The following is an 8,686-nucleotide window of genomic DNA, read 5'->3' as shown; positions in this document are numbered from 1 at the left end:
GTTGATATTGTGATACATTATTTGTTAGAATTACACTGTCAATTAAAAACTTTTAAACTATTTATTTTAACACATTTAATGTTTCATCCTCACTTGATCTGTCTTTGATTTTCTAAGTAACTATCATCTCCAAGTAATAATAATTGGTTTCTCTTTTGAAATGAAAAAATAATTAAGGAAATGCAACTGCAAATGTATAGAAAAATTTTCTTTTCGTTTGTACTGTGGTGGAGCAGAGGGCTGTGAGGACACTACTCCATGGTTTCTCTGGCTATGAGAACCATGTTAGAAACCTGCTGTTACTTTATCTGAAACGGAGTCCTCACTAGTTGCAGCCTTAGCACGTGGGACAGGCAAGCTGATCTGTACCCCAGGCACTGTAAGGGCATGCTTCATTCCTATAATAAATTATTGTAATTACCCCGTGGTTTGCTTCTGGGTCTGCTCATGTTTCTAAACTCTGCTGTCTCTGAGCACAGTTTTTTTTCCAGGGCTGATTCAGAAAATTGGTACACCTTTTGCTCTGGACACTACTTTCTTTTCCTTTTGAATTACTGATTTCTTAACTCATTTTTGTTTTCATGCCCTTCTTATCTCAGTGCTTTTATTATTCTTACATAATACCTTATACATACAAAATTACATATATAACGTATGTTTGAGTTGTGAAGAAAATAATAGAACGAACACCAGTGAATTCCTTCTCCCACTTTAAGAACTTTACCAACACCATTCTGAATACACTGCGTCTACCAATGTGTCCCTTTCCAATCCTTTCCTATTCCTGCCTCCCTCTCAGAGGTGAATTTTGTGTTTACCATTTCCTTTGTTTAAAAAAAAATTTCATCATATATGATGCGTAGCTAAATAATTCATTATTTAGTTTTAGTTTTGGGCTATCTAAAAGGCCCCATGCTGGAACTGTACTGATTGTGTCAGTTGGGGTTTGCTCAGGGAAGCAGAACCTGTGAATGAAATAGAATAAGAGACTTACTATCGGGATTAGATTTAGGCAGTTATGGAACTGATTCCTTTCTCAGCTGGAAGCCAGATGGCCCTGAGTGTGGAAGTGAGCCGGACCTGAAGCAAGTAAGAGACCAGTGACAAACTAGAGACGCATCTGTTTCTCACGACCTTCAGTCTTGATGATGGAGGTGACTTGACAGATAAGATGATTCTCTTCACCCCAGAGTTGAACCACACCTGGCCAGAATCCGAGAACCTGAAGGAGGAGATCTGAAGGGATTTGAGGAAGCTGCAGCCCTGGCTGCTGTCCTTTGCCAAGATCAGTGACAACGTGTGTGAGCTGCAGCTGCACATGAATGACACTGACCTTCTGAGAGTTAAAAATTTCACCTTCCAAATCTTAGACAAATTTCTCCTGTAGTAACATTAACTTGAAATCACACAGAAAAAGCAATTCTGGGCTATGTAATTCCAGATTAATGAAATTGACAGGATGGAAAAGTACCCACTCTGTATGGACTTCTGTGACATTTTTCTCTCAACGTTTACTTTGTAAGTTGTTTTGTATAGCTATATGTCTTTAATTTTCATTGGTGTATTATAGTACATTATGTGAAAAATCTAAAATTTACTTATCCATTCTCCTGTTTATGTACATTTCAATTGTTTCCAGTTTTTGCTATTATGAAGAATGCCACTGTGGATATTCTTGTTATGTTTCTCCTGATGTAACTATGCAAGCATTTCTCCATGGCTTAGAAATAGGATTGCTGTCCAACTCTACAAAATAATGCCAAATTATTTTCTAGGGTGGTTTTACCAAATTTATACTCTCACTAATGCCATATAGACTTTTAAAATTAATACAAAATAATCGTGCATATTTATGGGGTACATCTAATATTTTGATACATGCATGCAATCTGTAATGATCAAACCAGCGCATTTAGGATATTCATTCCCTCAACCATTTATTATTTCTTTGTGTTGGGAGCATTTCAAATCTTTTCTTCTAGCTATTTTGAAATATATAATACATTATTGTTAACTATAGTCATCCTCCTTTGCAATAGGAACACCAGAATTTCTTTCTTGTATCTAACTGTAATTTTGTATCAATTGATCAACAACTTCCTGTCCTTCCTTCCCTCCATTGATCAATCTCTCCCCATAGTCTGGTAACTATTATACTAATCTACTCTCTACTTCTATGACATCAACTTTTTTAGCTCCCACATATGAGGGAAAACATACAATATTTGTCTTTCTGTGCCTGACTTATTTCCCTTAACATAATGACCTCCAGTTCTATCAATATTGCTGCAAACAAATAGGATTTTATTCTTTTAATGGCTGAATAGTATTCCATTCATCCTGTAGAATGGGCAAAATATTTGCAAACTATTCACCCAACAAGGAACTAATATCCAAAATATACAAGTATCTTAAACACCTCAACAGTGAAAAAAAATATTGAAAAATAGTGATAATCCCATGAAAAAGTGAACAAAGGATCTGAATAGACACTTCTCAAGGGAAGACATACAAATAGCCAACAGGTATATGAAAAAATGCTCAACATCACTAATCATCAGGGGAATGTAAATCAAAACCTCAATGAGTTATCATATTACCCCAGTTAGAATGGCTATTGTCAAAAAGGCAACACGTAACAAATGCCGGTGAAGATGAGGAGGAAGGGAAGTTTTTGACATCATTGGTGGGAATGTAAATTAGTACAGGCATTATGGAAAACAGTATGGACGTTTCTCAAAAAACTTAAGACAGAACTACCATATGATCCAGCAATCCCATTACTGGATATTTATCCAAAGGAAGGGAAACCATTATATTGGGTATCCTTGCACCTCCATGTTTACTGAAGCACTATTCACAATAGACGGATAGACCTTATATTGAGCTACATGTTTGCCAACACTTGGCATTCATCATACTGGTTGATATTTTCTAGTCTGCTGAAAGTAGAGTGATGTCTTGTGGTGATATTTATTGTACTTAGTATTAATGAGATGATATATTTTTATAAGTTTATTCTCCATTTTTCTCTTCTGTTAATGCCTATTCATGTAAATTTGTCCATTTTTTCTAACATATTTTTTTCTTTATAATTTTAGGAAATCTTTATATATTTTGAATACTAACATTTTGCAGTTTATATGTGTTGCAAATATCTCTGTGGCTTATCTTTTGAATATCTTTATACTGTATTTTAGTGATATGAATTCTTAATTACATAATGTCAATTTTATGATTAGTACATTTTGTATCTTGTTTAAAAACTCCTAACCTACTCTGAGGTCATTAATATATCCTCCTATTTTATCATGTTTCAGCTTTTAGATTGGGTTTTTAATCAACCTGGAATTGATTTGTGTGTGTGGTTTGTGGTAAGGATTCTATCTCATTTTTTTCTAAATGTATTACTATTAGCCCAGTACTGGTTATTGAATAGTCCATAATTTCTATAGTGTTTTTCATTGCTATCTCTGTCATACATCAAGTTTCAACATACATGCACAGGTCTTTTTTGAGTTATTTTGTTTTGCTAGTCAATTGATTTAATACTCTTTTAATTATTATAGTTTTATAATAAATCATGCTATTTATCAGGGCAAATACCTTCACTTTATTCCTCTTCTTCAGGAGTGTGTCGACTATTTTTCTTCCCTTTATTCTTTATTTCAATATTATTAAAAATGTATTGGATGATCCAGGTTGATCAGGGCAATGAACCTGGGGCCACATTAATCCTGTCCAAGGCCCCTGGTTAAATCCATGAGTCTCAGGTTAATTTTCCCTGTCTTGATACTGACCCAGGATTTGGGGTGATGATCTTGGCATTTGCCCTCAAGACATCTCTGCCTCTTGAGGCTTCTTTTTGGTTTTGCCCTTGAGTTTCAGAAAACTTATTTTATTTTTTAGTCCCTTAGAGATTTTCCTGAAATTCTCGGGAGTCTAGTATGCAATGGCAATGAAAACACTGTTTTATGGAAACTTTTTTTTCCCCTTGTGAGAGGGCTCTTCAATATAACAATCCTAGGAGTTCGACTGATGACATGTGAAATGGCAATCTTCACTTGTGAGTTAGGGTCAGTGAGTGACAGAACACCTTACCTTCTGGCATTAAAGTCAATTGACCCAGACCCATTTTCTCTCTTTATTGTACAGTATAGTGGAGTTGGAAAGAACTGTGCACCTAGATAGCTTGCAGCCCTTGACTTTCTTTCTCTTTTATTTAAAAACTATGAACCAGAGATTATGTGTCCTCCAAATAGGGATATACTAATCAATAACAGTGAAAAGCCATGCCAAAATGAGAGAGGCAGCCTAGAAAAATCTCAATGTCAAGAATTTATACCAAGAACTTTAAAAATCAGGCCAGAATGTAGAGGTGCCTGAGTGATATCTCCAAAACTAAGAAGTAATTGAAACAAACCATAAAGAAGATTATTATGTTGTTAACTAACATTCAATGTCAGGTTTCATTATGACTCTAGGATACTTAGAATGAATTTTGAAATTATGAATTGGAAATCTGCCATTTGAGTTTTTAGCCAGACCTTGCTACCAATACTCATGCTTTCCACAATCACCATTGTAGTAGTCTGCTAACATTTGGCATGCTATAATTCGTATGTAGTTTGAAGTGGCCTTTAACTTTGACATTTAGCTTTATGAGGATGAAGCAGGGATGGGAATCGTTTGCATGTCTCAAGCAGTGTCCTCACCAGAGAGGCCAGGTAGGATCATGCGGACAGCACAGGCTCTCTAGCCAGACCTACCTGGCTTCACATCCTAGTACTCAATTTCAGAGAACTGCTTCCAACTCCTGTGAGCTTCAGATAACCCAGCTGCAAAAATGGGTATCACAATCTCTTCTTTCCAGAGTTGTTGTAAGACTGAAATGATATAAGATATGTTTTATGCTTGACATATAATAAGCACTAATTAATAATAGCATATATTATTATTTCTATTATATCACTATTAGTATTAATATATACTTACTAGGGTCTTAAACAATTCAGGACAAATTCTCCACTTTTACCTAAACAAGATTAGGTAATAAAAATAGAATAACAATCATTCCTTTCTCTTCAGCAATATTTTTCCTTCAATCAGGGAGCGGAGCAAGAGAGGTAGAAGAAGGTGGTATGGAGGTCTCATTTACGAAGTTGGTCATCAATAGAAATCAAATTTATTGCTTAGCTCTCTTCCTCATTTATTATTGGCATAGACACCCAGTAAATAATTTAATCATATAGGATGCATGAAGTTATATATGAACTACTTTCCTTGTAGCTGAAGTTTGGATCCAAATATTATTAGCAAAGTAACTCAAGTGGAGCCAATCCATGTTAGACTGCTTATGGTAAAGGTTGCTGCCAAACTAATCTTTAAATAGTGAATATATCAAGTGACTCTCTTTGAATTTATCAGAACTCATCTTTCTTATGTCCTGATGCATCACATCCAAACTTTTCTGTCAGGCTTTCAAGAATCTCCCGACACTGGCCCCACTATTTCAAGCCAGATATTTCTTGCTCTTCCCTCAGTCCACTCTCTGCTTTAGCGAAATATACTCCCTTGCCCACAAACAAATTCTCACCAGGCTTTGCTCCTTTCCCATTATTGTGTTTTTCTCTTTTTCCGAAATAACTTTCACTGAGACTTCTACCTACTCAAATCTAGCCTAGTATCCACATGCCCATTCAGTGCTCATTTCCACCATAAACATTTCCCTAACTACTTCCCAACTATCCCAGCACTTATGTAGGAAGTTTTACATGACTTTGGGTTATCATTACTTAATTTAGCACATAATTAAATGCTGACTTTTATTATACATTATTATTTATGTGAAATAAAGTGGTCTATGCAATTAGAATATGGGCTCCTTGAAAACAGATTGTCTTACAGTTCTGTATCTCTTATAATCCTATGCACAATATTGAGCAGAGATTGCTAGTAACTACTTGGTAAGTGATGAGCTGATGGATTATAATAGGCAGTTTTTACATTTGCCCGCATTGTGAATTTAGCCATTTACCATATTAAACTTACTGAGTTAATTTATGCTACGTGCTATTTTAGATTCTGATTGTAATTCTTGGTTTTTGAAATATTTTTTAAATCTTTGCTTTCAAAATATGAAATTTGAGGTTGCTAAAGAAAATGCAAATTAATTTTGTTTGCCAAAATATATTTATTCATAGTATCTTAATTAATCTGAATTATTTAAGGAAAAGAGATATATTCTCACTGAGTGAAGGTTCTTTTGGAGATAGGAGTCCCAACTTATCCTATGTAATAACCTGATCAATCTTCATGTTTGACCCTTTTTGAGTACTGCTCTAGTTGCTATGGACACATGTCATCAATCTTGAGAACTTTATAGCAGTGAAAGTAAACAAACCAGTTTCTTTTACTGGATTATTATAAGATACATGTTTAATATTTCTAGATAATCCTGGTTTACATTTCCTTTCTAAGACAAAAATCCTAACCTGGTATCTTAGATGTATTTGTTTTATAATTTCTCATCTTTTTCATTAACCATATTTTATTATGCACTTTCAGAAAGCAAAAGCTAGTTCTTTTATCTGTGTAAGGAGTTGTATTATAGACTTCAGTCTAACTTTTAACAGCATATTATACAAAGCAGATTTAATTTAATATATATTAAAATAACATTAGCAAAGTTGCCGTGCTGGCAGAGGTTTTTCCCCAGATTTAATGTGAAAAATACACTCCATTGATTTAATTATTATCCTTTTGGTATGAATCTCTCATCATCTTCGTGCTGTGAATTTTCAAGAGATTAGAAGCTATCTGTGGGAGTAGGATATAAAAAATGAATGAACAAATGTATTTTAAGGATTTGAACAGTGAAATATAAATTGACCAGCAGGTGTCCCTGTTACACAATGTAGATGAGATTGGAGACTTTTCTAATATTGAGCCTATTTTACAGCTAACTAAATTCATTTTTCAATTTTTACATTTGAACTTCCTTTCTTCTTTCACTCTATGTGAAGAAATTTATTATCTCTCTTAAATCTTTAATCATAGCTCTGCTTTTTGTTCTCAAAATGCCGTATCCAAAATAATTTCTTAGTGCCTGACTTCTACCCTCTTTCTCTAAGTTTAGCTTGCATCATCTTTTAGAATGAGGACTGGATTAAGATTTTTATTCAGAAGCCCTAAACACTGAAAAGATTGTGATACCACATCTCATATGTAATTAAAACAAAAAATAGTAAACTGAAGAAATTGTAAAGAAGTTTGATTAAGTTTTGTTTTTACGTTAACTAAAAGTTAAACAACAACTACAGCAAAGTATCCTTAATATATCAAATGTATTTTTCTTAGAAATTTAGAAAAAAAATCCGATCCTATATTGATGGAATTTTTAAACTTAGCCTGCCTTTTGCGTAATCTATCACCATAAAAGAAAGGGTGAAGAGGAAACCAAAAATTATGCAAAATACCCTTGCCAAGAATTTGCATCAAAAATCAGGCATATATGAATGGATAAAGGGGGACAAAGGAGAACCAAAAGAAAGCAAAGAAGGAGTGAATGAGTACACCTAGACATTGCCGGTGGGAGTATAATTTGTATATTCTTTCTTATAGCAATGAAGTCTCATATTTATTCATAGTTTATTATGTGCTAAGCTTTGTATATACTCTCTCATTTTTTTCCCCCTCACAATGGCCCTGTTAAATCGGTGCTGTAATTAATCCGGTAGTAAAAAGAATAAACCAAGGCTGAGAAATAAGTTGCAAAAGGTTACACAGTAAGAGGTCAGGTAACATTTGTAACTTCTATGCTATATTTTTAGAAGGTAGTTTGATATTATGCATTTTTTTAAATTAAAATTTTGCGTACTTTTTGGCTTAGCATTTCTAAGATTTTAACCAAAGAAATAATAGTGGATAAGTGCAAAATGTATCTTTAGGATTTTCATTAGAGACTTTAATAATATTGAAATCCATGATTAATGTTACAGAACCAGATTGACTTTTACAAAAATGTATTTGTTAAACAGCTTCCTGGAAGACTCCAGAAGAATGAGGAGCTGATTTAGTGGTAATCAAGTTATCAAGGAGGAAGAAATAAGAAGCCCAGTTACTTTCTTGTAGCTGACAGAGCTGGCCAGGATGCACTCACAACACTAGCAGGCCCTACCCCTATTGGGCTGAACAACCTCTTACATTTCCCTCCTATACTTGGTCAAAGCTGAAGGTTCTAAGTCCCAGGAAAGGGCCTCCAACTGGCTAAATTTAGGCCACCTGCCAATACCTGGCTGTACATGAACAAGGAGAGGGAATTTCTTTTCCTTGGCTTCTGTGGTAGCAGACAATCACCCAGAAGTCTTCTCCCCTAATACTTAAAACAAGGAGAAAGAGCTACTTCCTTGGTTGGAAATTAAGGTGTTATTGAGGTGAAGGAATGAAGCTGGGAATACCAGAAAAAAAAGACTACTAGACCGCTATAAAACGAAAGTCTACAGCAATTGCGAATTAATTAAATTATGCAACATCAACATAATAGAATATAAATGAACAACTGAAAATGAAATTATAGAAGACTATTTCTGGACATTGAAAAATGATTGTGATAGTCTGTTAAATTAAAGTTAAATTAAAATAAAAAGCAAATGTAACATATGAATATGTCTTAGAAATACACATG

Source organism: Propithecus coquereli, unplaced genomic scaffold (assembly GCF_000956105.1).
Source record: "Propithecus coquereli isolate 6110/MARCELLA unplaced genomic scaffold, Pcoq_1.0 Scaffold244, whole genome shotgun sequence".
NCBI lineage: Eukaryota > Metazoa > Chordata > Mammalia > Primates > Indriidae > Propithecus > Propithecus coquereli.
The sequence above is the reverse complement of the archived record's forward strand: the minus strand, read 5'-3'. Positions refer to the sequence as shown.